The sequence below is a fragment of the Panthera onca genome, chromosome C1 (genome assembly GCF_046562875.1).
Source record: "Panthera onca isolate mPanOnc1 chromosome C1, mPanOnc1 haplotype 2, whole genome shotgun sequence".
Taxonomy (NCBI): Eukaryota; Metazoa; Chordata; class Mammalia; order Carnivora; family Felidae; genus Panthera; species Panthera onca.
The window spans coordinates 147,237,882-147,264,612 of NC_138346.1; the positions used below are offsets into that span (position 1 = coordinate 147,237,882).

A 26,731-nucleotide genomic window follows, 5' to 3' on the forward strand; every position below is an offset into this window, starting at 1 on the left:
AAATAAATTGCTGTTATTATAGTGTGTATACAAAGATATTGTTCTTTTTTGTATAACTATTTTTGGTTTCTGAATACAATATTTTCATGAATCAAACTCAGCTTTAGTACTAATATCTCTTTATGAGAAGGACTCTGATATAAGAAGTAGAGAAAAGAATATGTAAATTTTATGGAAGAATGGCCAGGAAACACATGCAGGCTAATTTCACTGCTTGTATTTTCTCTTTTCTTTTCTTTTCTTTTCTTTTCTTTTCTTTTTTGAAGTGAACATAACTGCAAGATTATATTGTCTTCATAATGTAACAAAATATGAGGCTTAGAACTGGATCACTTGGCTCTTTCTCTTCTTATCTCCTCCCAGTTCAGAATGTTTGCATCCCTTAATAGCCAGCATTCTCTTAGATCTGCAGTTGGGCTCAACACATTCAAGCCTCAGCACAATCTTCTTTATAGTTTTAGCCTTTCTCCGGAAATTCAGCTTAGTTTGCCTACCATAACCACTCTGCTTCCTGTCATAACACCGCTTTCCCTGGGCATAAAGAGAATCTTTGCCTTTCTTTTACTGGGTAATTTTGTGGGGTTGGAGCTTGCCATACTTCTTGCAGAAAGTTTGGCGGGTTTTAGGAACATTCGCTGTGGTTGTGAAAGCACTATCGACGCGGAAAGACTGCTTGTATTTTCTTAAAAAATTGAGGCATGTTAGTAAGCTAATAACAAAAGAGAGCACTAGGGAACCACAAATGGAAGAGAATCATTAGTTCTAGCTAGTGATTCCTCTACCCTTACTTCTGGTGCCAAAATGTGATTATATAAAAAATGATAACATAGTGGATTGTGAAATATCTTTAAAAAGTTTTTCCTCTTAGACCATAAATAGTAATAATAAACATTTAATAATCACTTACTATAGGTGACCAAAAACTTGGAAACACAGGCAGATGGGCATAATAAGTAGCTATTGATATTACAATATATGATTTGTTCAGTGGGCTTTCTGATATACTCAGCATATTGTCTCTCATCGTGCTGGGTATCACCCTCAGATAAGCTCTGAAGAACTTACAACTTGTATGGTTAAAGGGCAGGTACTTTGGAAATCTTTTGAACGGTTCTACAAGGCACCTCCCATCCCTTGGGTGTTTGGCAAGGCCAGTTTGTACTGGCTACAACCTTGGCTATGACTGCTTCCTTCACCTTCTTGGAAATGGATCAGAGTCGACAAGAGTTTGTACAACAGACTGACTATATCTTTGAATGTTTAAACCACCTTTCTAAGTGTGCTATGAGAAATGGCAGCTCTTTCAAAGTAATATGCATTAAAAGGCTCTGCTATTTATTGTCAGGATCAGCCCTTCATCTGCTTAGCAGTATCAGCTCAACACATTCAGCTTTCATCAATCTGTAAAAAATATAAAATTATGGTATTTATATTTCCAGATTTTATGGATGCCCTGTATATATTGAGGAATCTTCTTTTTTCATGTAATTCTCATAACAAATCTATGAGTTGCCTTCTATTATTATTTCCATTTCACAGAGGGAAAAGTGGAAGAAGAGGGAGATTAAGTAACTTTTCCAAAATCACAGAATTGGTAAATAGAAAATTATAGGTCTTAGGTTTAGGGAATGAGAACAAATTAGAGGGAGAAAATTTGGTGAAGAAATACTATGTTAGCTAGTAGAACACAGATATTTTGCTGTATGTTTGTGTAATCTCTCTGGCTTGCACATCAGATATCAGATTTTAAGGTACACCAAAATGGCTTCCAGAGAGCTTTTCTGATAACCATACCTCAACATGGAAGTGCTAGGTGGCCTTTGACAAATTTTTAGCATCTCTGTGCCTTCAAAAATGGGGATGATTATTTTAGCTATCTACCTACCAGGTGAGTTGCTATTTGGGAATTCGAACACAAATTGTTTTTTGACTTCCTTGGAAGAAAGTCATACTATAAAAACAAATTTGGGCTATTATAATGACAAGTGTGTGAGTGTACATTAATTTCCCCCTTATGTTGTTATTGCCAGCAGATGGAGGTCGAAATTGAATTGCTGCTGACTGTTGTCCCTTGTTATGGCCTGTGGAGATATGACAATTGAGGAAGAACTTAGAGGAATGCCAAGTAGCAGAGCATGAAGCAGTGGGTGTGACCCACTGCCTTGGACATTTTATGGCTGATAGCACTTGGCGAGAAAAAAGTCTGCAGACTCTATAGTAGTCTTGCAAATAGATCTCAACATTAACCATGCCCTCACCCTCACCCCTACCCCTATTTGATTCGCCCTGTAATCTACACATTTGCCAAAATCCACTCTACTAATTGTCTGCTAACTCACTGGTCCCCTCACAAAATACCTAAAAACTGAATAAATCACGCTTGAAGGAATTTCTTTGTTGCATTGCAAATGTGGGCACAGAAAGTCGAGGCAATGCATATGAAACTTCCTGTTCTACTTTGATTCCTTTTGGGCTCGTCCTGGTTCTTCATTTTTTAAATCTTCTTGTTTGTCCAGAGATTATAACCTAGGGAGTCCTTGGATGATCTTCCAGTGGTGCCTGACTCAAGGGAATTAGAAGCACAATATCTGTGCATGCTATCATGCTCATTTTTGTTTTTTTCCTTTAGGAGAGTCTGTAGCTTTCACAAGATCCTCGAAGGGGCTTAGGACTTCAAAAAGCTTATGAATTCCTGCTTTGGATCTTTGGTTTATGGGGCAGTGAAACTTTGTATGTTTGCTTTAACGATTGAGACACAGCATTTTATGTGAATGAGAACAAGGGAGTGGTGGAGAAAAACAGCTTGGAGGGCATTATTACCTTTCCCAATCTTCATTTCTTGTCATGAATTATTAATCATGAGGTAACACTTCATCTGATGCTTTGAAAACTCTCCCCCTGGTAAGAACAGCCTAATTGAATTGGAGGAAGTGGAGCAGGAAGAACTAAACGTGGACGTTGATGGTTTCACCAAAAGCAATTATACACCCTGCAGCCTTCTCCACCTGTTTGAAAACCCAAGGCCCACTAATTCTCATGCCACAAGGGAACGGATGGGAAAGTAGAGGAAAAATTAAAATTGTGGAGTTTCAAACATATCTTCCTTGAGAGTACTTCATTTTGGCAAAGGGGTGTATGGGGGGATAAGGGAGGATAAGTGGTGTGGACAGGGGTCTGATATATGGGAGATAAGAGCATGAACCAGTTCAGTCTCTGTGGAGTGCGTTCTGGCGAGGTAACAAAAACTTTAATACAGGCATACGTCTACCCAGTAATTCCAACTGCAGCAATGCATATATCTCAAACTTTAAAATAAACATGCATAATGGAATATGAAGGAGTCATTAGAAATCACGATTAAATACATTTTGATATGAAACTATGTTTTTGATATTTTGTGTAAAAAAGGCAATAAACCAATATGAATGTATACGGAGTATAGTATAATACGCATTGAAGAGAAATGTAATACTTCGGAATTGAGGAATATGTACCTTAAGGCACATTTTTATGTAATATAAACATGGAGGAAGTCTGGTAGGATATGCACTAAATGATAAAAATGGCTCCCGATGAGTGCTCTGATTGCAGTTAATTTATTTTTGCTTATCTTTATTTTCATTTTATTTTCTGTAGTAAGCATGTACTTTTTTTGGTCATTAAATGTACTAATACAAATTCAGACATTATCTTCTTTTGAAAATACAGACTCCAGGTTGAAAATAGACGGTTATATCAGCAAAGGATCATTCTTGGCAACTCCCAGAAGTTGGGTCCCACCTATCAGAAATTGAAGCAGGGGTGTGGGTGCCTGCATGGCTCAGTTAGTTAAGCATCCAACTCTTGGTTTTGGCTCAGGTTATGATCTCATGATACATGGGTTTGAGCCCTGCTTTGGGCTCTGTGCTGACAGTATGGAGCCTGCTTGGGATTCTCTGTCTCTCCCTCTTTCTCTGCCCCTTCCCATTTCATGCTCTCTCTCTCTCAAAATAAATAAGTAAACTTAAAAAAGAAGAAAGAAAAGAGGCTGAAACAAACCGAGATGATGGAGAATGCCCTTTCTCCTTCCAAATGACTAGGAGAGGCCGGTCTGGGCTTTTTCCCTGGATCTGAACCACTCCTTCCTATCCACAACCAGGTCAAACCAAGGGAGTTTCCACATGTTAAATAGCAAACAGAAAGGCTTTTGAAGACATTTGAAAATAAAAGGAAAGAAAATAATCTCAGACCCTACCAGAATTTCCTACTTCATGCTGCCTTCACGCTGACTTCCCTTTACCCCGTGATTACTCTGATCGTAGCATCTTCCAAACTATGCCAGAATTACCCAGCTTGATTTCCTTACACAATGCACACTCTCTCTGTCTTGGTTTCCACTGTATCCCCAGTGCTGAGCACAACACTCCATCAGTAAGTGGTGAGTGAGCAAATGATTAAATGAATGCATGTGTGAAGAGTAGCAAAGAACCACCAACTTGACTACATTGGATTCCCCAAAAGCAAGTGCAGTGAAATCCCAGTCTGAGAAACAGATATTTTTCCAAAGATAGCCAGAGTGGAGCAGGCATCTCCAAGGGATAAGAAATGATGACTCAAAACAGCACTTGTGGGGATTTGGAAGGGCTAACAAGGAGAGAGGGGGTGCCACAAAAACCAGGCTGAAATGAACAGGCAAAGATGGGTTGTTGCAGTTATATTGTACAATTGTAAATGACATTACTCTAGGCATGGGGGAACAAAGGTTGTTGAGTTTGCAGAGAAGTGGATTCTTGAATGGGTGAAAATTAAATCTGCAGGATGATTTTACGTGGAGACAGCACACAGGACAATTTTAGCCACATAAACAAGAATGGCCGCGTGCAATGATTTCTATTCAACCCCCCTGGCTTCCTGGCCTAAGCTGATTATTATTAAGCATTTATGCGGCATTTCATATGTACAAGTGCTTTACAATCATTTATTATTTATTCCTCACAACGTGAGAAAGCCACAAATCAAGGGCAGGGATAAAGTTAATACAATTTTATTAAACAAGAGGGGTGTGCCTAGCAGCAGGCTCAGCTACAACCAGGGAGTGTGACCTCACAGGAAAGAAGCAACAAGACAATTCCTTTTTCTCTTTTTCTGTTGCAATTTACACTTTTAATCAGTATTAAGTCAGGTGACCCTGCACACCTGGGAGAACTCCTGGGAGCCTGGAAACCTGGTGTGCCAACTCAAGGGAAAGCCTGCCTCTGAATCTGTCCTTTCTATCGCCAGTTTCCTCCCTTTCTCCCCCTCCCTGCTGGCTCCATTTTATTTCGTGTATTTCATGGATTTTTTTTTCTTTTTTTCCATCATGCCCCATCTCTCCTTTTGTTTGTTCCTATTTCTTTGTCCCTCATCCCAGTCTTCTTCCCGCTTCCTCTCATCTTTCTCTGACTCTCCTTTCTCTTCTCTGCTTCTGTCTCTACTTCTCTGTCCTCCTCTCTCTTCCCACAGACACACAGAGACGCACGGACACTACAGACAGAGAAAGAAGCAAAATCTAATTGTAGGAGGTGCAGAAGGTCATTTCCTCTCTAAGACAGTACTCCTTCACTGCCTTCTTCTGAGACCTGACACATGGAAAATTTTAACTCGATTTGTACAGGGAGAATAATGCCAGTGTTAATCCAAGTTGCTTGGAAGGTCATTTAAAAACCATTCCAGGTTGTTTTACTCCCACTGCTAGTATTCTTCAGGCACTTCTCATAAATGCTAATGAATAATTCACCTTGGTAGTATAGACAAACACAGGCTGGTGGTGTTATTTGGAAATCATTCAAATTGACTAATTAGTCATTTCCTTTAGATTTTATTTAACGAAGGAAAAAACATTTTGAGATATTTGGTAAATCATTATGTTACTAAAATCTTAATAATGTATTAATTTGGGGAAGGGTTGATCACATTTAGTGAAAAAGCCTGAATGGTTGCAATTTTTAAAAAATTGTATATAAATTTATTACATTCTAGGCAGAATCTTATTAGTGAACAAAAATATCTTAGCTAGAGGTCTCACTGGTCTCATTTTGAGGAATAGATAAGAATCATTTGTTGTTAATGCACATATTGAAACAAAGGATAGTAGATGAACACTCTCCCAAAATCCCTTTAAGTACTAGTTTTCATCCATGACCCCCTACTATGTGTAGGATACACTGTTCTACATGCTAATGATAGAGCAGGGAACCGACAGGAAAAGCACTTGCTTTTATGGAATTTAGATCCTATTGGGGATATTTTATAAAGATTAAAAAAAGATAATTATTAGATGATTAGATAGATAAATAGATGATGGAAGGAAGGAAGGAAAGAAAGAAAGAAAGAAAGAAAAGAAAGAGAAAGAAATGGATGGATGTCATAAAATGACAAGTGCTAGGTAGAGAATAGAAAGTGATTGGGTATGTTTTGGGGTATATTGGATACTATTTTTGGAGCAGTCAGGAAAAGCCTTTAGGGATGGGGACAATAGAGCAGAGACTAAATATTGAAAAGGAATCACTGTGTTAAGATCCAAGCATTTCAAGGAGGTAGATAAGCAAGATGTAAAGACCTGAGGTGAGAACAAGCTTGGTGCATTGAAATCTCATGTGTTTGTAGCCTAGTGAAAAAAGAAAGAGTGGTGAGAGAAAAGCTCTAAGTCTGGTCAGGGACCAAACTGCATTGTTTCTTTCTTTTGCTCATTAAACTTTTCCTAGCTAATAAAGGGAAGTTTCATCCCAGTGACTAAATCATTGCAATTCTCCATTATGGTAGGAGCAGGATGAGTTTCTTCAGTGTGACAAATGTATTTCCCCTCTACACATTTCCTTTTAAACCTATAACAATCTCTTCTTCAGGCCAGTAGATATAAGGCTTCAATGTGCCAATGAAGAGGAACCACAGAGAACATAGAAGGAACTTTCTTGGTTTTTCAATTCAGTGAAAGGCAGAGCATAATTAAAATGTGTAATAATGCACATCTTTGGATTTTATTCTCAAGATTATATTAAGATCCTCTTAGTTGGATAGAAGGAAGATTTCTGCACTCTACTTACCCCCTTTTCAACCAAGACCAAGCTGAGGAGAGAGAAGATAGCTGCCTGACTTGACTAGCCAACATCTTTGGAGCCACAAGCCCTCTGCCAAAGCTCTTTTCCGTGCTTTACTCCTTCCCTAAGAAGTGAGGGCCTTCCCAGTTCAAATTGGGTCCCGTCTCTGCTCATCCAGTGGTCACCAGCCAGTGGCCTGAGTTATAACACATAGACTTAGTGGGAGATGTGGCTGAAAAGACATTTTGGAGTCAGATAGGGATGGATCTTAAAAATAATGTCAGATGGGGCGCCTGGGTGGCTCAGTCAGTTGAGCGTCCAACTTCAGCTCAGGTCACAATCTCACGTTCCGTGAGTTCAAGCCCTGCGTCGGGCTCTGGGCTGATGGCTCAGAGCCTGGAGCCTGCTTCCAGTTCTGTGTCTCCCTCTCTCTCTGCCCCTCCCCCGTTCATGCTCTGTCTCTCTCTGTCTCAAAATAAATAAACGTTAAAAAAAAATTAAGAAAAAAAAAATAATGTCAGATGATGTTGGCAGCCTAAATAAAGAGGTAAACTAAGGCAAGTTCAAAATTGTCAAAATTATGAGCTTATTCAGGAATAGCAGGGGAATTGCAATTCAGGCCATGAAAACTGTATCAAGCTACAGATGAGTCTGTTAAGGTCTGGGGCAGGCTATATTTATGGGAATATAAAAAGGAATGTAAAGAGGGGAGAGTTTAGTTAGGTCTGTTAAAAGAAAAAAAAAATCGTGGCCAGCTTTGAAAATTCTGCAAGCAGACAAAACCAGCCCAGTCATACAAACAAAGATCAATTTAGCTTACTTTGTGAGATCAGCCCAATCTGGATCATTTCTTGTTCATGTCTCTAAAAACCATAAGCAAAAATTTCCTGGGTTGATATGAAGCAACTCCTTGACCATCTCCATATTATTTAAGAAAATTCCAATACTATCAGTTTTCTATAAACAGGCATTTATAGGAAATTAGTTTCCCAGTCCTTAAATTTTGTTTTCCTGAGGGGACATATGTGAGATTTTACATTTTATATCCTCTGGTCCCATTTTACATTGAAATCCTTTCATGTTTTCTCCCTTCTCTGAAGATCCTTCGCACAAAGCGTTGCTGATCAATTATGGTATTCAGATGTTGTTCATTATTATTTTGTCAAAGGTATAATTCTTTATATGTGGATTTTTTTTTGTATGTTCTATGAAGCTGAGGAGGACCATCAGGTGTCTTTTTCCATGAAGCTGAGGAAGGCCATCCTCAAGAGTCTTGTCCCAGGAGGGGAAGGAAATGATATGGAATTTCACTGACCTCATTTGGGCGACACGAGGGTTGAAAATGAAGAATCTCATCTATGTCCCTCTAAGATGGACCATTTAGTTTCCATGATCAGTTGAGTTTCAGGAAAAGCCCTTGGCAGGACAATAATTTTATTTGTACATACACTCAGGAAGAAGGCATTTGTTTACTAATGCAAAACAGTAGAAATTTAGTTAAAAAGGTTAAACTGAGGACCAGAAGCTCAATGACACCTACTGATTGAAATACACCTCTCAACCAGTTTCCCCACTTGCCTATGTTAAATAGATCAACAGTGTCCTAAGTTCTGGGAGTTTGGCCACCTTCTGCTAGCATCTTGATGTTGTCCTTCATTATTTTTAGTTCTTATGTTACTTTCCCTGACTTATTGACATAAAAACAGCATTCTTCCCCAAGTAAGGTACAGCTTCCCCTTGTGGAGCAGTGAGGAGGTTTAGGGCTCTGTGGTTTTGTAGGGTTACTTCTGCAAGGCTGTCTATTTGGGTTTGTTGATATTCAGAAGCTTGGACAGAAATATTGAAAGTGGTAGACATGACTATAGAAATATTGTGAATTGCTTTTTCAAGGTTTGCTATTCCAATCCAAGGGAAAAAAGCTCTATCAAAAGTATGCCCCAAACCCTTTCTGTCTACTGCAGGGTTATATGTAGGCAGCCACCCAAATTATAGCATTCCCAGTTCCAAAGCATCCTTTTAAGTTGATAGGACAGACTCCAAATAAGCTATAAAAGCAGCAGAATGAAACATTTTTCTAATTTTTGTGTCAAGGGTGAGGACAATGATCCCACAACATTCCTTCCTATTAAGAGGAAGCATAAAATATATATATTTTTTCTCCTCAAAAAGAAATACCTAATGTCTTCCAAGGGTAACACATAGTTGGGTCTCTTTGCTCAGATTCTTTTCCCTGGAATGAAAGAGGAGATCTCATAATTAGAAATACAGGCTTTTATACAGAGCACATGATAATCAGTTTCACTAACATTGTGGAGATGGTTATGTGATGCCTTAAATTTCTAAGTAGAAACACTTATAGATCTAAAGTAACAAGTGAGCTGGTCTAGTATAAGTAGGATTTTGGTGGAAGTTTGGAAAATCTCTGGAGAAAAAGCAAATTAAGTTTCTCCATCATTTACCATATTTTTGGTCAATTCCTAATGGAGTACCATTGAGTGGGAGCACATAAGCTTTTCATTTCCTGGTCTTGTTATGGCTTTCATTGTTCCATTGTAGAGATACATTAATGGATGAGTTGATACAGTCTTCTGTATTTCAATGGGATGTGAATTCATGTTCATCTGGGTCATACAAAATAGTATCGTTACAAATATTAAGTGGGAGATATCCTAGAGTTTTGACATTCCCATCATCGATTTTGAAACAAAGAAAATTTTGGGGTAATATTCCAGAACTGACTGAGGGATAACCATTTATCCAAAAATGGAAAGCCATAATATTTGGTGCCTTTTTCCAGAAGGAAGGAAGGAAATGTGTGGCTCCAAAGTTACCAAAGGAAAATCCTACATGTTTATCAGATAAATTTTGCCATCCTTCTCAAGATAGTGACCAGGCCACCAATTCAAGTTTATCATGAGTAATATTTGCTCTGGCACAAATCTGACAGTATGTTTAGCAGAATCAAAGTTTTTGTAAGGTGGGGATAAAAGGATGTGTTGAAAACTAAAGTGAAGAACAATGGTAAAACTAGAAAAAGAACAGTTGAAGGCCTGAATTACCTAATTTAACTAAACACAGAGTAATTAAAAAAACCAACCAAACAGGAAAGTTATATAGGCTTGGCTCAGGTATTTTGAGTAAGCTGTCTACTTCAGATGCCATGAAATTTGGCCTAGAAATTTTCAGTTTCAGGTCACCAGTTGGTATATAGGTTCACTCAGGTTTGGGGGCTTTCTTTAGATGTGATGCATGAATCTAGGAGTTTATTCCTTTAAATTTGTCTTCCCAAGGGTTAGTTAACAGCACCTAGTAAAGGCCTTTCCAGTGATGTTGAAAAGAGTCACTGGAGATGTCTTTTCCATGAGAAGAAATCTCTGGGCTATAAGGTGTGATGTTTGATGCCTCTGTTTCCAGGGAGTGCTCTGTATAAAGATTGTTCTACCAGATGGTGACTATTTTCTATGGATTTGAACAGGCTTTTGCAAAATTGAAGTATATCCCTCTTTATTAGTTGTGGGTCAAAAAAAAATGGGGCTAAGTGTATCAGTCATTGTGTAATTATTTCAAAAGGTGAAAGTTTATGAATTCCGAAGGGAGTAGATCTAAGATTTAGAAGAACTGACAGTAATGTTTTTGGCCAGGGTACTTGAAGGGTTTCACCTAATTTAGCTGAGTCTTAATTCCATTTGTATGTTAGACAATCCCTGAAGATAATAAGCACAATAAAAGTGCCACAAAACTGGTCAGAAACCACAGACTTGTCTAAGTATCTGACCAGTAAAGTGAGTTCCCTGTTCACTATGAAGTTTAAGGTGGGGGTGGGGGGAGGGGGGAATATTTTCTAGTAGGATTTTAGCTACAGAGGAGGTAGTTCCTTATCTATACAGGAAAACTTCAGTCCAATGTGAATACATGCATACCATTACTTAGAACATATTTATATCCATGAGATGGAGGCAATTGTATGAAATTCATCTGCCAAACCTCAAATGGTCCACCGGGTAAACTAAAATGCCTCAGGGGCAGTATGGATAGTCTTCCCTGGGTTAAATTTAGCATGGTGAAATGACCAAGGTAAGTGCTTTTCGTGGCCTTGCAGATGCTTTCCACCAATGTTGATTCATGAACATTATTTTATCACTTGACCAGTGATTTCATCTATGAATGGTAGTTAATAATGGAAATTTTAGATTTCCTGACAGTACCAGTTTATTATTGGGTCAGAACCAAAGTTTCATTTCTTCATGATACCAACAGCTTTTAGCTCTCAAATTATCTTTTTCTCTTTCAGAAACCAATTGTTTGTATTTGCCTGGGTAATTTTCTTAGGTTATCACTAGGGGAAGTAGTTTTCTGGACCATGACAGAAGTGTGGTCTATGGATCCCATAGGAACAGCATTTTTTGTGGAGGCATCAGTGAGTGGTTTCCTTTGGCTTCAACAGACAGACTTAGAATGCTTAGGGATTTTAATAAGCTTTAAGAGCCGCTGATGGGAGTATAGCATCTAATAAACTTTGGACATAAGAACCATCTTAAATTCTGTTTCTACTGCAAGTAGGAAAACCTTGTTGCTTCCATAAAATCCAAAATCATGGGTTATTTCAAAGGCATATTGACTATTAGTATGGATGTTAGTAGCTTTAGCTTTAGCAAGAATACATGCTTGAATAAGAGCATGTAATTTGGCTTATTGGGCTGAAGTAGGCAAAAGTCATCATGAGGGGTTAATATGTGATTCATCAAAGTCAAACAGTCATGGAGATTTCATCCATGGAAGAAGTGAGAAAGGGAGCAGGTTTGAATTTGTTACAATAAATAAGAGTGATCTGAGGAGCAGTTAGCAAGAGAATTTCATAAGAAGTAAGATGGCTTCCTGAAAGGTGTTAGTTATGTTGTGAGTTCAAGAGAGCAACAATACCTTGAGTTACAAAGATGGTCAAAGAGGATCTCATAACTATTTCTTCAGTGATCTTTACCAGAAAGGCAGTAGCAGGGATAACCTTAAGGCATGGAATATGACCTCAGTCCATGGGATATAATTGTTGGCTGTCATAACCTAGAGATTGGTGGTAGACCCCATGTTTTGGGGTAAATACTTTAAAGAAATTTCCCTCTTTTTCATATACAAAAAGGAAAAGAGTTAGCTGATAGTTTGGATGTTCAAGAGTATGTGAATTTATTAAGCTTCCCTTCAAGGTTTTAAATGTCAAGTTATCTTGGTTTTCCCAGATAATAAGATTAGGTTTAGTGGTTTTTTAATAAGACATATAAGGGTTGTGCCATTAAGGAGAAAACTGGAATTCAGTTGTGACAATAACTCAGCTAGCCCAAGAAAAGCCTGTAATTGACATTTTGTTTTAGGTTTAGGAAATCTTAAGATGCCATGAAGCTTGTTGGGATCTAGGTATAACTCTTGTTTTGAGATTAAATGCACTAAATATCCAGTTTCAGTTTGAACAAATTGCAACTTTTCTTTTGAGATCTTGTATCCCTTACGGGCTAAGAATTTAACAGGTAAATACTATTTTCTTGTGAGGAGGCTTGGGACAGTGAACAGAGAGAAAAGTCATCTCCATATTGTAGTGAGATGGAGCCTCCAGAAATTTTTATATCATCTAGGTTTTAAAATTTGTGAGAACTTTCAGTAAAACCCTGGGCCATTGATGTCCATGTATATTGTTGTCCTTCCCAGGTAAAAGCAAAAATGTGTATCAATATTAACAACTTCAGTCTTATCAACTGAATGCACTGCATAAATCAATCACAATGAAAAATTTACTTTTGGTAAGGATAGATGCTTGTATGGGAATTAGGAACAACAGGATAGTGAGGAATAATAATGTTTTTTATTGCTTGAAGATCTTGGACAGTCTTCATCTGCAACCATTAGGGGGTTTTTTACAGGTAAAATAAGGGTGTTACAAGGATTGGTGCAGAGGATAACAACTCTATGTTGTATAGTCTTCTATGATAGGTCTTATGCCCTGTAAAGCTTCTTTGTCTATATGGTATTGATTAATTCTGGGGAGGGGTTTTAAGGGATCTATTTGGATCTTTTTTTTAAAAAAAAATTTTTTTTAACGTTTATTTATTTTTGAGACAGAGAGAGACAGAGCATGAACGGGGGAGGGTCAGAGAGAGGGAGACACAGAATCTGAAGCAGGCTCCAGGCTCTTAGCTGTCAGCACAGAGCCCGATGCAGGGCTCGAACTCATGGACCGCGAGATCATGACCTGAGCTGAAGTCGGCCGCTTAACCGACTGAGCCACCCAGGTGCCCCATGGGATCTATTTGGATCTTAATGCCAGGGGGAGTGAGTGCAGAATGAATTCTGCCTATGTTCTTGGAGGTTTTTCCCATAGAGTAGGGAACATTAAATCTAATAATGAGAATGAATCTGAAGTTTGATCTTCCCTGGTTTGTAAACTACATGTGAAAGAAAAAGAGTTTGGATTTTCCTGGTGGGTAGATTCAAGGGATTTAAATTTAGGGGATTCAAACTCAAGGGTTATTCTGTATTTTATTTTTTTTATTACTTATTTTAGAGAAACAGAGAGCAGGAGGGAAAGAGGCAGAAGGGGAGAGAGAAAGAATCCCAAGCAGGTTCCATGCTCAGCGCAGGGCCATATGCGGGGCTTGATCCCACAAACCTGGGATCATGACCTGAGCCGAATTCAAGAGTCAGGCATTCAAATGACTGAAACCACCCAGGCACCCTGAGGGTTATTCTCTTTTGGAAGAAAGAAACGACAGCGTACTTATTTTTTAAGGAAATCTTATCCTAGTAAGTGAATAGGTACTGCTTCACTGAGAAATGGGTGTTTGTTTTGCAAAGGTCTCAAACAAAAGTGTATAGATTTAGAATAGGAACCACTGTGGTTTATTTGACATGACTAATATTTGAATAAATGTATTGCTCTGAGGAGTAGCTCCTGTGTCAATTAATATTTCAAGGGATTGGCCCCCAATTTGGAGAATAGTTTCCCTCAGTCTATTTAACTGTAGAATGGGAAACAGACCTTGTGTTTCCTTAGAGCCCCATCATTAGGATGAGTCTGATCCTTAGCTCTTGGAAAACTCTAATTATCGTGATAATTAGATAAAATATTTTTTATTTCTAGCAGTCATTTCTCCAAAGGCCAGGTTTTTAACAATTATGACAGAGTCCAGTGGGGAGAGTTTGCTTAAGATATTCCATCTGTTGAAATTGAATCTTTAAAATTTTAGTTGCTTTTCTTTTGGATTCATTGTCTATGGTGCAGGCTCACTGATTAGCTAGATTGACAGATCAGGTGTGGACAATGTTCCCCATTCTATGTAGATTCTCCTGACTAACAGAGATAGATCTCTGTTTAAAACATTTATAAAGATTGACTTAAAGCCTACCCTGCTGGATTCAACATTTATAGGGAGCCCAGAATTTTCTCTAAAAACACTGTGGAGTCTGCTATGGTAATCATGAACAGATTTGGCAGGCTTTTGGGTGCATGCCTGAATTTTGTTCCAGTCTACTGATTTAGGGAAAGCCCTTGGGATGGCAAGATGCAGCCTTCTGGCTATGGCACAAGCTTGGTCATATAAAAGAAGTGTTGGTTGAATTATTTGGAATTCTAAAGATTTTTCAAGTCTTTCCCAGTTAACAGATTTCATCCAATGCTGGGCTTGACCTTCTCCAACAAGCATGTAGACTAATTGATAAATAGATAAGTTTGAATTAAAATATTGAATTCTTGAGGAAACGTGTGAGGATGCTCATTGTTACTTTGGGAAAAATCTTGTGTTATAGTCTAAGTTCAGCTTTGGTCCATGAGATGTAGGAAATTGATGATTTATCAGGATCTTCAGAAGACCTAATTTTAAAAGGGGGAGTTTTAATAGGTTCAGTTGGTATGTTTCAGCAATAGAGAAGACGGAGAGTTCAGATAAGGGAGAGGATTAGAAGAGGACACAGGTGGATCTAGAGGAGGTGGAGCAATAGATTTAGGGGAGATCTTGGCTGGTGTTGAGTTTTCTGCAAATGAAGCGTTTATGGGAAATCAGTCTCAATCCTTAAGTTTTGTTTTCCTGAGGGCACATGTATGAGATTTTCCATTTTATATCCTCCAGTTCCATTTTAGATTGAATTCTTTTGCAGTATAGTGTGCCTTTGATTTTAGAGAAGTTACCAAAATATGCGAGACTAAGGCACTGATAGGGATTGAAGCATAGCTCTTCTCCATTATTTCCCTTTTTATTTTCTTTAACTTTTTTCTCCTTTCTCTGCTCTCTCTTTTTTCTTTCCTATTGCATTCTAAGTGTAGGCTTTATTACATTCTAAGTGTAGGCTTTAGTGACCCACGTGGCATAATGAGAACTATAATGCCTGGGTCAAACTTTTGGATTTTTACAAATCCCCAGTTTGCAAAGATCACCTTATCCTTGTCCCACTGGTAATGGGACACTTAGCTTTTCCATCTTCCAACACCCCTGAAGAATCTTGGGCTTATCTTTTCTGTAGAAATTGCTGCTGCTTCTAAACTCCCAATCACTTCTCTGCATGTAATCACCTGTATACACTGTTTAGTTTTCATACTATATCACACTGCTGGACACTGATGTAATCTCTTTACTTTCCAAAATACCACCTACTGAAGGCTATGTATATAGTAGATTTTATTGAGGATTTGGAATCAATGGATGAGAGATGGGATAATGGAGTGATTAAAAGGTGGATAGGTCACAATGTGTACAGCAAGCTATGAAAGAAAATTAGATGACTTCTTCTTAAAAGCCTTCCTTTTGTTTGAAGGAGTTCACACTTTAATTTTACTTAGGCTTACAGCTTATTGGGTGAGATCCACCCACATCATCTGCTTTACTTGAAGTCTACTTATTTAAATGTTAATCTTGTCCAAAACGCCTTTATAGAACATTTAGAATAACATCTGACCAAATATCTAGGGCACTGTGGCCCATCAAATGGACACATAAAATTAATTATCTCCCTATACAAAACCTAAAGACATGGGAATGTTATATCTATTAAAGAAAGTTCTCTCCTCTGTGAGTTTCTTCAGCCAGTTCTTAAACTTATTTTCCTTCTCCTCAGTACAGAAAATTCCTTGTTTGTCACCACTTCTTGGTTGTCTCTCTCATTTGACAAATCAGGAGCATGGATGGTAAAGGGGCATGTGTATGTGTATGTGTATGTGTGTGCACATGCATGAATGCACATGTGTGTATTTCTGTGCATATAGTAAAAATGTAATTCTATTTGGAAGGGTCACTTTGACATAAACTAGGAAAGCACTGATATGTCATTCTGTACAAGCAGCTTTCCTAAAATTTTGAGTACGCTTAACCCAATGACCACTTTTTTTTTTAATGTTTAATTTTGAGAGTGAGAGAGACAGAGCACAAGCAGGGGAAGGGCAGAGAGAGAGAGGTAGACACGGAATGTGAAGTGAGCTTCAGGCTCTGAGCTGTCAGCACAGAGCCCAACACAAGGCTGTAACCCACGAACTGTGACATCATGACCTGAGCTAAAGCTGGACGCTTAACCGACTGAGCCACCCAGGTGCCCCACCCATCAACCACTTCTCTATTTTGATGTGAAGATCTTGTAGTCAAAGAATAAAGGAACTTTGCTCCTTTCTTTATCCTTACACCTTACTTCCCCAAAGAGAATTTATATGTGGTAGGTCCAAAGGAACTGTTGGACTCTTCTATCTTATGCTAAGAAAAGGATTTTCATGGCAAATGAATATGATTGAGCACTGGTAGATTTAAGAGTTTAAAAGTGTATTCTAAAGGCTAACATAGGTCTAGGAATTTGTTTTTAAAATAATGTGCTATGTTGGGGCTCCTGGGTGGCTCAGTCGGTTGAGTGTCCGACTTTGGCCCAGGTAATGATCCCGTGCTTCTTGGGTTCAAGCCTCGCATCAGGCTCTGTGCTGACAGCTCTGAGCCTGGAGCCTGCTTAAGCTTCTGTGTCTCCCTCTCTGCCCCTGCCCCACTCTGTCTCTCTGTCTCCCCAAAATAAATACACATTAAAAAATAATAAAATAATGTGCTATGCTGAAGAATTCATGAAAACAAAAAGAGTGGCTAAGTCTAAGTCTGAAGTTTCACAGAATAGCTCCCACTGTGAAGTGCCGCCATCTTAGCGAGTCACTCTCTTAGTGAGTGTGAAGGATAATGTGTGCTCCACTTGTACTTGACCTCATTGTTTTCATTATATGCAAATTCTCTGACCGAAGTTGGGTTAATAATATAAAAGTGTTTGTTGGAGATTCTTCTATTCTTATTTTCAAGGCCTAAACTTTTGTTTGTATGTGTATCTGAGTGTCTGTTATACAAGTGGGCATAACTTTTAAAATATACACATACATATATACACAAAAGTCTAAATTTACAAAACATAAATTGAGAAAGCAATTTCTTTTTGTAGCACAATCATGTAAATACAATATAGCTGAAAGGAGAGCTTTTCTTGCTGAAGAGGGAGCAGGTGTTGATGGAAAAGTTGAGGCGGAAAGTAGAAACTTCCTTGGTTTACATTTGCCCATTGGGGCAACCTCCTATAAATTCAGCTTACAAATTACTTAAGTAGAAGGGGCTAGTAGATACAGTATCCAGGAAAACAGTCCTCAATGTGGTTTTTAATAGCTGAATATGGAGTTCATTTAAAATAAATTTCGGTATCTGCTCATTCTGATTTCTACTCATTCTAATAAACTATCATCCCTGTGAAGCCCTTCCCAGTGTTTTCCTTGAAGGGAAGGAATCATTGCTACTCATAATGTTCCACTAGCATGTAATTCCTATATCTGTTAGTGCTACCCATGCAGCATTTTATTTAATTGTGGGCTTCTTAAGCCAGAGTCCTGTATCTTTATATCCAAGAACTTAATACAGTGCCTGGATCAGAGTTATGTGTGACCAGTGAACGTATCTATCCCATAGTTTTAGAATAAATATGTTTTGAACAAAAGCATTGGGTTGATCCATACAGCATAAAGTAGTCAACCTTGATTTTAGGTTTTCAACAGCATACTATTTCTTCCTTTCACATTCAGTTTGAGTAGCCAGATGTGTTATCAAATTAAATAAATGTTCTTCATTTACAGAATAAATTAAAATTAAGTTTTTTCTTAATGCTTAGAATTGTATGTGCTTCATTGAAATAAGTAAGATGTTTTGAGAGATTAGAATCTTAGACCTGTCAAATAATTAGTGTTAGAATCATTGAAATTTTTTTATTATTTTAATATGTTTCAAATTAGAAATTAAAGAGAAAAAGTGGATATGTAGAAGTAATGAGATTAAAACAATCCTGTAATCAAAATTGCAGCTTCTTTATTCTGGTATCTATGTAAAGTAATGGAGAAAATGTGAAGATAATTATAAGAACAAGAGGTTTAATAGATTCTAAAATCATAGGGTTGGAAATTGCTTCCCAAGATCCCTCTGCCATGAGTACTTTGAATGAAATATGGCTTTGATTTGCTTTTGGATCACAGAGGTACAAAACAATTATATTTCTGAGTGATTGGGGATCGGGGCATGGAAGATAGGATTGACCCACACTCCTCTCTCCTGGCTGCCGTCAGATAACCAGTTTTCAAATCCTCACATAATTTATTATAATTTTTTCTAATAGTATGTAGGTGTTAGCAAGAGAAGATCCATGTATAAGGGTAGGGAATCATCGCTAGGGTATTGCTAAAGGAAATGATATTCTGAGATGTATTGTTTTACTTTGCTAGATGCTTCCATTTGGGGATGAGACTGTGCTTTATAGACTACAACATGCCATGCTATTCCCATTTCCCATTATTCAAAAAGAAAAACTATGGAAAAGTTATGCTTCATTCTTGGTTAATAATTAAACAGAAAAGAACTTCTTTCAGATTCTTTTGAAGTAATCACAAGCAGTTTTTGAAATCTCAGCAAAGGGAATGCCCCATGTGTTTCTTCCCCTTCTTTTTTGATTCTATGTCATGGAAAGGATGAAAGAAGCACCTTAAGAAGAAGATGACTGAAACTTTTGACATTTTTAAGCAAATATGAAAGCTGAGTAGTCACAGGATTAGTTCCTTAAGAAGGTATAGTTACAATTTAAAAAGCTAGAGGAGCATTTGTGGGGAAGTGACCTGAAACACAAGAAGCATTCTAAAATTTTAGAAAGGGTAAAAACTAAAAATGTGAATTATTAAGAAATATATGATCAAACTTTGTATGTAACATTAGGACTGGAATGAATAAAAAAAAATAGTTAATATTTCCTGAGAAAGATACCAACCTATCTTGGGGTATCATCTCCTTTAAAAATCTTCCTTTAAAGTTATGTTCCTTACTCTACTTTATTTACATACTTAAATGGAAATGTAACATTTCTTAAAAAAAATAATTAGTATTTTCATATCAGCTATAATGAACCATTGCAAGCTCATGTACACACACACACACACACACACACACACACACAGAGTCTTTGACTTATAATTTTTGGCCATGATGAGCACCACTGCTAGCATACTAGCCGAATATGATCACAAGAAAATACGTAAGAGAGTAAAAGTGTTTCTTGAATGGCAGCACTGAAAACCCAATTTCTAGTGTAGTCATTTGGGTAGAAGGAACAAGCACAGCATACTGAATGCTTCTTCCTGGCATCTGCCCTGGCTCCTTTGTGCATCCTTGCTGATTGGTCCATGCCCATGTCATTCTGATTTTTGACATTTTTTGATGTCATTTATGATAATATGTACAAAGTGATAGGCAACACTTCAGAAGTGTTCACAAATTTTACATGTATGAGAGCTAGTAGAAGACCTGCTAGCATATTCTCAAGAACATTCACTGCAGTATTGTTTGTAATGGGAAAAAAATGGGAACAACGTAAATGCCCACTGGTAGGAGAATTAATAAAGTCCTCACTTTGGTATGCTGTACAACAATAAAAATAAATGAGGCAGATCTATTGACATTCTCATGTAAAATCTGTAAGGTTTAGTAGTCTTTATTGAAAAAACAAGTTTCCAAAAATATCCACAGAATAATATTATTTTTTTGTGTATAAAAAACAAAAGACCACAGAAATTAGAATGCTCATTTGTATATGTAAATTCAGAGAAAAAGGACCTGGAGAAAGCACATCAAATCAATGACAGTGATTGTCTCTATTGATGGTACATGCTATAGGGATACAGGGCTGGATGTCACAAGTGATTTTAATCTCCTGTCTACTGTCTTCATTTTTACAACGGGAATGCATGCCAGTGTTGTTTGATTAACTTAAAATGTTTTATAAATGTTCTAGGGGTATTGAAAAGAGTCGAGGGGTGGGGGTGGGGGGGATATTTGCCAATTTGCTATGTGGCTTTTCTCCTTCATGTCCAGGTAATAAACTTCAGATATGGCCCAATCTATCAAAACACAACAAAGCAACTGACCTAATGCCAAACCCTCCACTCATTGCTGAAGCAGAGTGTGCTGGGCAAGGAACATTATGCTTCTTTCCCAAACATAAACCCGTTTGAAAGTGTTTCACTCTGTGTATATAACATCCCATTTTGGGTGTATGTCTTCTTTTTTTTCCCCACCCCAGCAGTTACCTGGGGTTCTTACTAACTAATGAATGCAAAACATGTATTTTTCAGAAGACATGTAGGGTTTAATAAAACAAGGTATAAAGTGATATATTATAGAGCTAATTTGGGAGATTGGAACAAAGGATCTATTGAATATAAATGTCCTTATTCTAGTGAATCAGCATTCTGGATATTAGAAAGATGGATTGAATCATGGACATGGCAGAGAAGATATGTTAGTAAAAACCCTTGGCCTTTAAAGTTCTTCTGTGAAAACCCTGGCCTGCCTGCCCCTGTCAATAGGAGATAGACTTCTCGGTTATATGCTTGTGTGCTCTCATAGAACTGCTTTTTGTTGTTGTTGTGTTGTTTTCTTTTGTTTTTGTTTTGTTTTGCAGGTTACATAATAATTGTTCTTTTCTAATAGACAATAAGCTTTATGAAGTCAAGGACCATGTGTTTTCATTCACCTTTATATAGGCATAACTCCTGCTAAGCAACTGGCAAATGATTCAGTGAATGAAATCAATGAGTACAATAGCTGAATTTATACTGTGGGAGAAAGCAAAGACTTTTAAATTAAATTTTGCTTAACTCTTCTATTCTCTCAGAAAATAGGACTCCACTTTGTAAACTGCAGACCAATTTAATGTGATTATTACTGTTTTAGTGAAAATAATGAAAGTATCACTATCTGCCACTCATTAGTCTAGAAATGAAGGATATGAGGATGGTGAATAGGCTGTACCACAAAGAACTGAAATTTTACAAGAAATTTCACCTTGGACCTTCCATATATGTGACCAACTTAAAGACCTCCTTAAAGTGAAGGGGGCTGTGTGATTGTGATACTATTGCTGTGTCCCGGTTTTGATATATTATTTGGATAGCACTGGCAAAGCCGTAGTAACAAGTCATACTCTGAACAAACCCTTAAGTAGAGCTTACTCTGTGCCAGAGACTCTTTTGAGGTCTTAACATGCATTAACCTAATCCTTTGTTTCCCTAATTAAAGAGGTAATATCTACTTATTATGGAAAACTTGAAATTGTAAAAGACTGAATTTCTGATTATCTTTAATGAATCTTTCACTTTATCCTTATAAAGTTATTTGGTCTCTGGAGGATTATATCAATTTTTTTTTTTTTTTTTTTTTTTTTTTTAGTATCAATCTGAGAAGCCTTGTTTTCTTAACAGGATGCATAATGTATTTATTTTATATATTTTCATAACTAATAGATTTGGCCTTGCTTTTGCCATGCCTTATGAATTTTGTTTTTTTATTTGCTTTTATTTTCCCTGCTCTGCTGTTGCCTTAGTTTTCTATGTTTCACTTGTTTTTTTTTAATTTTTTTATTAATTTTTTTAACATATATTCATTTTTAGGAGACACAAAGAGATAGAGCATGAATGGGGGAGGGTCAGAGAGAGACAGAGACAGAATCTGAAGCAGGGTCCAGGCTCTGAGCTGTCAGCACAGAGCCTGATGAGGGGCTCAAACCGACACAAGATCATGACCTGAGCCAAAGTTGGACGCTTAACTGACTGAGCCACCCAGGCGCACCTCACTTAAGTTTTCTGTGTTTCACTATACCATGATCTTTTTAAACATATGTCTTTATTTTCTTATACTTATTTAGAAGATAAAATTCTTATTTTTAATTCTAATGTTTGCCTTTTAGTTTATGACACACATAATACGGTCTATATTTCTTTAATTTTCAGAGATAAGCACAAAGGGATAACATTCATTGTCCTTTTTGCCTATTAGAGAATTTAAGAGGTTAGCCAATGTCCTGCCATATCCTAGGCTTCATTAATTGTCTGTGGCTGTAGATTCAACACATTACTTTACAATTACTGTTTTTACCCTGTAAACTTTTTCCATTAGTTGTTTTTGGATTTGCCACTGAAACTCCTAACCAGTGCTACAAATGCAATTCATAACCAGACCTGTAAGCACAATTTATTATTTAGTAATAATATTGTTTAGTAACAACAAGAAATATATATATAATACTTTTATGTACTGGATACAGTGCTATATGAAATTTTTCATTGCATATTTGCTATAATTCTCTGAGGAAGTATCTATTTTTACCTCCATTTTCATAGAGAAGGACCTCAAATTCAAATAGATTAAGCAATTTATCCAAGGTCAGTAAGTTAAGCTGGTGGTTCCCAACCTGAGATTTGAATGTAGTTCTCTTGGTCCAAGGAAGCCTCAACTCCTAAAAACCACACTACCACTAGAATGTCTCATTCATCTACCTTCTCTAATGATGTGTTCATTTTTTCAACTCAAAGTTATGAAGTACATAATATGTGATAGGCATTTTTTGACAAAATGGTGAATCCTTGCCATCGTTGCCTAAGGTCTGATATTGAAGAGATTCAATAAAGGAAGCCATGATGCTAAAGTATAATAAATATTATGGTAGGAGAATTACAGTGTTCTAGGAAATCTGAAAAAGTCTGCACTTTCTCTGGACATCAGGGCAGGTAGCACAGACTGGGAGATTTGGGGGAGGGAGATAGGAAAGGCGAGGAGGAGTAAGAAACTGAAAGAAGGTGAATATGGCTAGAGAATCAGATTCTGTCATTTTGATAGGAAAAATGAAAATGGCAGATTTAAAAAGAAGAAGGAGGGTTGAGAAATAAGGCCAAAGAGATACCCCTAGGTTATTTAATAGAGCTTGTCTCTGCTGTGGAATTTTGCTTGTAGCTCATAGAATTTCCCTTTTTAGTTTATAGAGCTTTTGTTGGTTTGAGTCTTTGTGGATCTGTCCATGGTTATTAGCATGTGACGTTTAAAGCAGGCATACAGAGCACTGGACGTTTGCCGTCCTGTTATTTTGAAATTTAAAATAAAAATTTAGCTCCTGAAAGTACATGCTTTTGTTGAAAAGGAAATTCTAAGAAGGCAGCTCTGAATTTATGTTTGTTGAGCTATTGGAAATGATGAGAAGCTTAGTGGAGCTCGACCCCCCATCAAGTTATTAACATGTTCCTGTTAGTTTTTGAGGGATGGTCTCTGAAGAAACCATTGGAATATTAATGAAAGTTTTTGATGAGATAAAAATTCAACAACTGGAACAACAACCATGCATTAGCCAAAAGAAATGGCAGGATACAATTTCCATGGCTACTGAAATATTATTTTGGTTTTCACTAAGCTGAGAAGTAAAATAGTCATGGTATAAGGAGGTAAATTGAGTTTAGCCCAGATACTTTGGTTGAAAAGAAGCACAAATCTCACTTTTTTACTTTCTACCATCAAAAATGGTAAAGTATTTGAATCACACTTATGAGATTAAAACTCTAGTAAGAGCATTTGCCTTATAAATGTGATACAGGAAGAAATGATTGGTAAAGTTCAAATAGAGCACAATATGCATGAATATTCTATAAATATTATTATCTAATAAGAATAGAAATGGTAGACCCTAACATCTTAGAGATTCAGCTTGAACTAATGTAATAGATAGAGATCAACTTCTCCATTTCATATATTTTCAAAATAAATACACTTCAGCATAAAAGCAAGTCCATAGACATAAGTAATTGAAAGCCTGACTGCAGAGAAGTGATATAAACAAGGAAATATACATTACTTATGTAATGAAAAGCATAGATACACCTTCTCACCTGCCCAACCTCCACCAATAAAACAAAATAACACACACACACACACACACACACACACACAACAGCAAAATTCTCATACCTTAAGGAGAGAAATCCTGGGAATGAGAGTACTACCATGTAAAGTACTACCATGTAAAGTACTACCAGCTAAAGAGGGCATTTAAAACTTTTGGAATTAGATAAGGCATTATTCTGAGAGATGGATGAGGTAAGGGTTTATGAAAGATTTGCAAATACTTTTCCTTAGAATGTTGGGAAGGTCCTAGTATTTATTTTTCTGTATATGAAATAAAAGTTCTTTTCCTGAGAGTAAACCAGGCACATGGTAGTCACTAAATCAGGAGCAGAGGAATAGTTAAGAGCATAGACTCTGGATTTACATACACTGAGGTCTGAGCTCTGTCATGTATAAGCAAGCACTTTTCCCATCTGTCTCAGTTTTCTCAGGTATTAAGATAGAAACAGAAATATCTAACTCTCACATTTATTGTCAGGGTTACTACAAAGTGTATGGAAAGATCTTTGTTCAGTGGCACATTTGGACCCTACGAAAATGATGAGATAATTGAGACACCAACCATGAGTATAGCATGGTTGTAGCAAAGAGGATGTAGGGAGGAAGCCCCAATAAAATGAAGTTGTATAATCATCCTTAAATGGTTGCTTGGTATTCTTCTTGAGGTGGAGATAATTAGAAGCTAGAAGGTGTCATCAGCAAGATGTGCTGACATAAGAGCATAAGAGCAGGGGTAAGTCTGGGATGAGCCCCCAACATTAAGTAACTTTCAGTCACACCCCTGTTAGGCAGTCAGACCCCAGAGCCTTGCTTCAGTTACTTTAACTGAATTATGACCAAAGCTGGGAAGTTTTCTCTTCTTGTCTGCTCTTGGAGCCTGCTGTTCACCTGCTTCTCAATCCTCCTTCCTCCCAGAAATAATATATCCACTTGGTCTCTAGGACCCTTTTCTTTCTTGGTTCTCCTCCTGTCTCCGTGACTGCGATTTCTCAATCTCTTTTGCACAATTGTGTTTTATGCTTCCAACCTCTAAGTGATGGCATGCCTCAGGGCTCCTTTCTTGGAATTCTTCCTCTCTTTATTCTGCAGGTACTCCCTAGGTGAGCTTATATAGGCAGGTGTTCCACATAATACTGTACCCTGAAAATTCTCATATTTACATCTCAGTTCTGATTTGTCCCCTGAACTCTCATTTCCTGCATTTCATCTATTCCTCATTTCCACTTGTAATCAGCATTCTCAAACCTAATGCAAGAAAACATAGTTCCACCCTCCTGCCTTCTCCAGCTCTCCAAATTACAACTCCTTTCAATTACTCCAGTATCAAAACTTGGATTCATGCTAGATTTGTACCTTCCCCCACCCCAATACCCTAATCCAATCCACCAAAAATTGTCTATCAGTTCTGTGTTCTAATATATCTACAACATGACCTTTTTCACCACTTATATCCCCTGTGCTCCCCTCCCTCAGGTCCAGGCTATCATCTTTTCTCTCCCTTACTGCGTAGCCTACTAAATTGTTTCCCTGCTACATCCCTTGTGCCTCCACCATCTATTCTCAAAATAGCAACTGCAACTACCTTTAAAAAATAAGTTATATAATATCACTTCTCTGTTCAAGACACTCATAAGATTTTCAACATCATCTAGAGTAAAATTGACCCACATTGACCTGTTCCTCCATCTGCTATCTGACTCACTTTCTGTCTCTTTCTCTTTGATTACTGTTTGCAGGCCACAATGCCTTCTTTCTTGTTCTTCAAGCACTCCAAGCATCTGCCTCCCTTGGGCCCTTTGAACTTAACTCGTAGATCTGCCTAAAATGGCTTTCCCCCAAATAGCCAGAGGACTTGCCTGTTTACTTCATTCAGGTCACTTCACTTCTACTCAAATTTCATATCATCCTGGAGGAGGATTCCCCTGTACAGTCCACTCTAAGTAGCACCCCCTCCATGCCTCTATCCCCTTATCTTGAGTTATTCTGTTTTCTCAGACTGTAACATATTTTATATTATTTATTACTTTGCCTTTTTTTGGTTTACTGTTATATTACTAATACATAGAAAAATGATTGGCTCACGGTTAGAGAGAAATAAATATTTGTTAAAGGAGTGAATGCCTGGTGTTAGAATAGAAGAGGGCAGTTCTATTCTACCAGTGGGAATGGGTCTCTGTTCTTGCCTGGCATCATTGGAACCAAAGCTGAGTTGGACAGTAAGTATTTAAGATAGTACCTATGTCTAGTAAGGTTCTAATAAACATCTGATTTAAACTAGGCTGCCTTATGATTTGAAAACGTCAATGCCTCATGAGACATGAGTCTCTATTTTAATATACTCTAGGGATCTAGTCAATACCCTTTCAGTCAATACTCTTTCAGTCAAGAGCAGTTTAGTTTTTAGGATCATTTTTGTAAAGAAAAAGTATCCCCATA

General features: G+C 37.4%; 1 pseudogene; it reads right to left on the minus strand.

Annotated features, from left to right (window-relative positions):
- Positions 1–318: 318 nt before the first annotated feature.
- The window catches only part of LOC132670881 (large ribosomal subunit protein eL42-like), a 67,705-nt pseudogene continuing 41,292 nt past the window's right edge, over positions 319–26,731 (minus strand).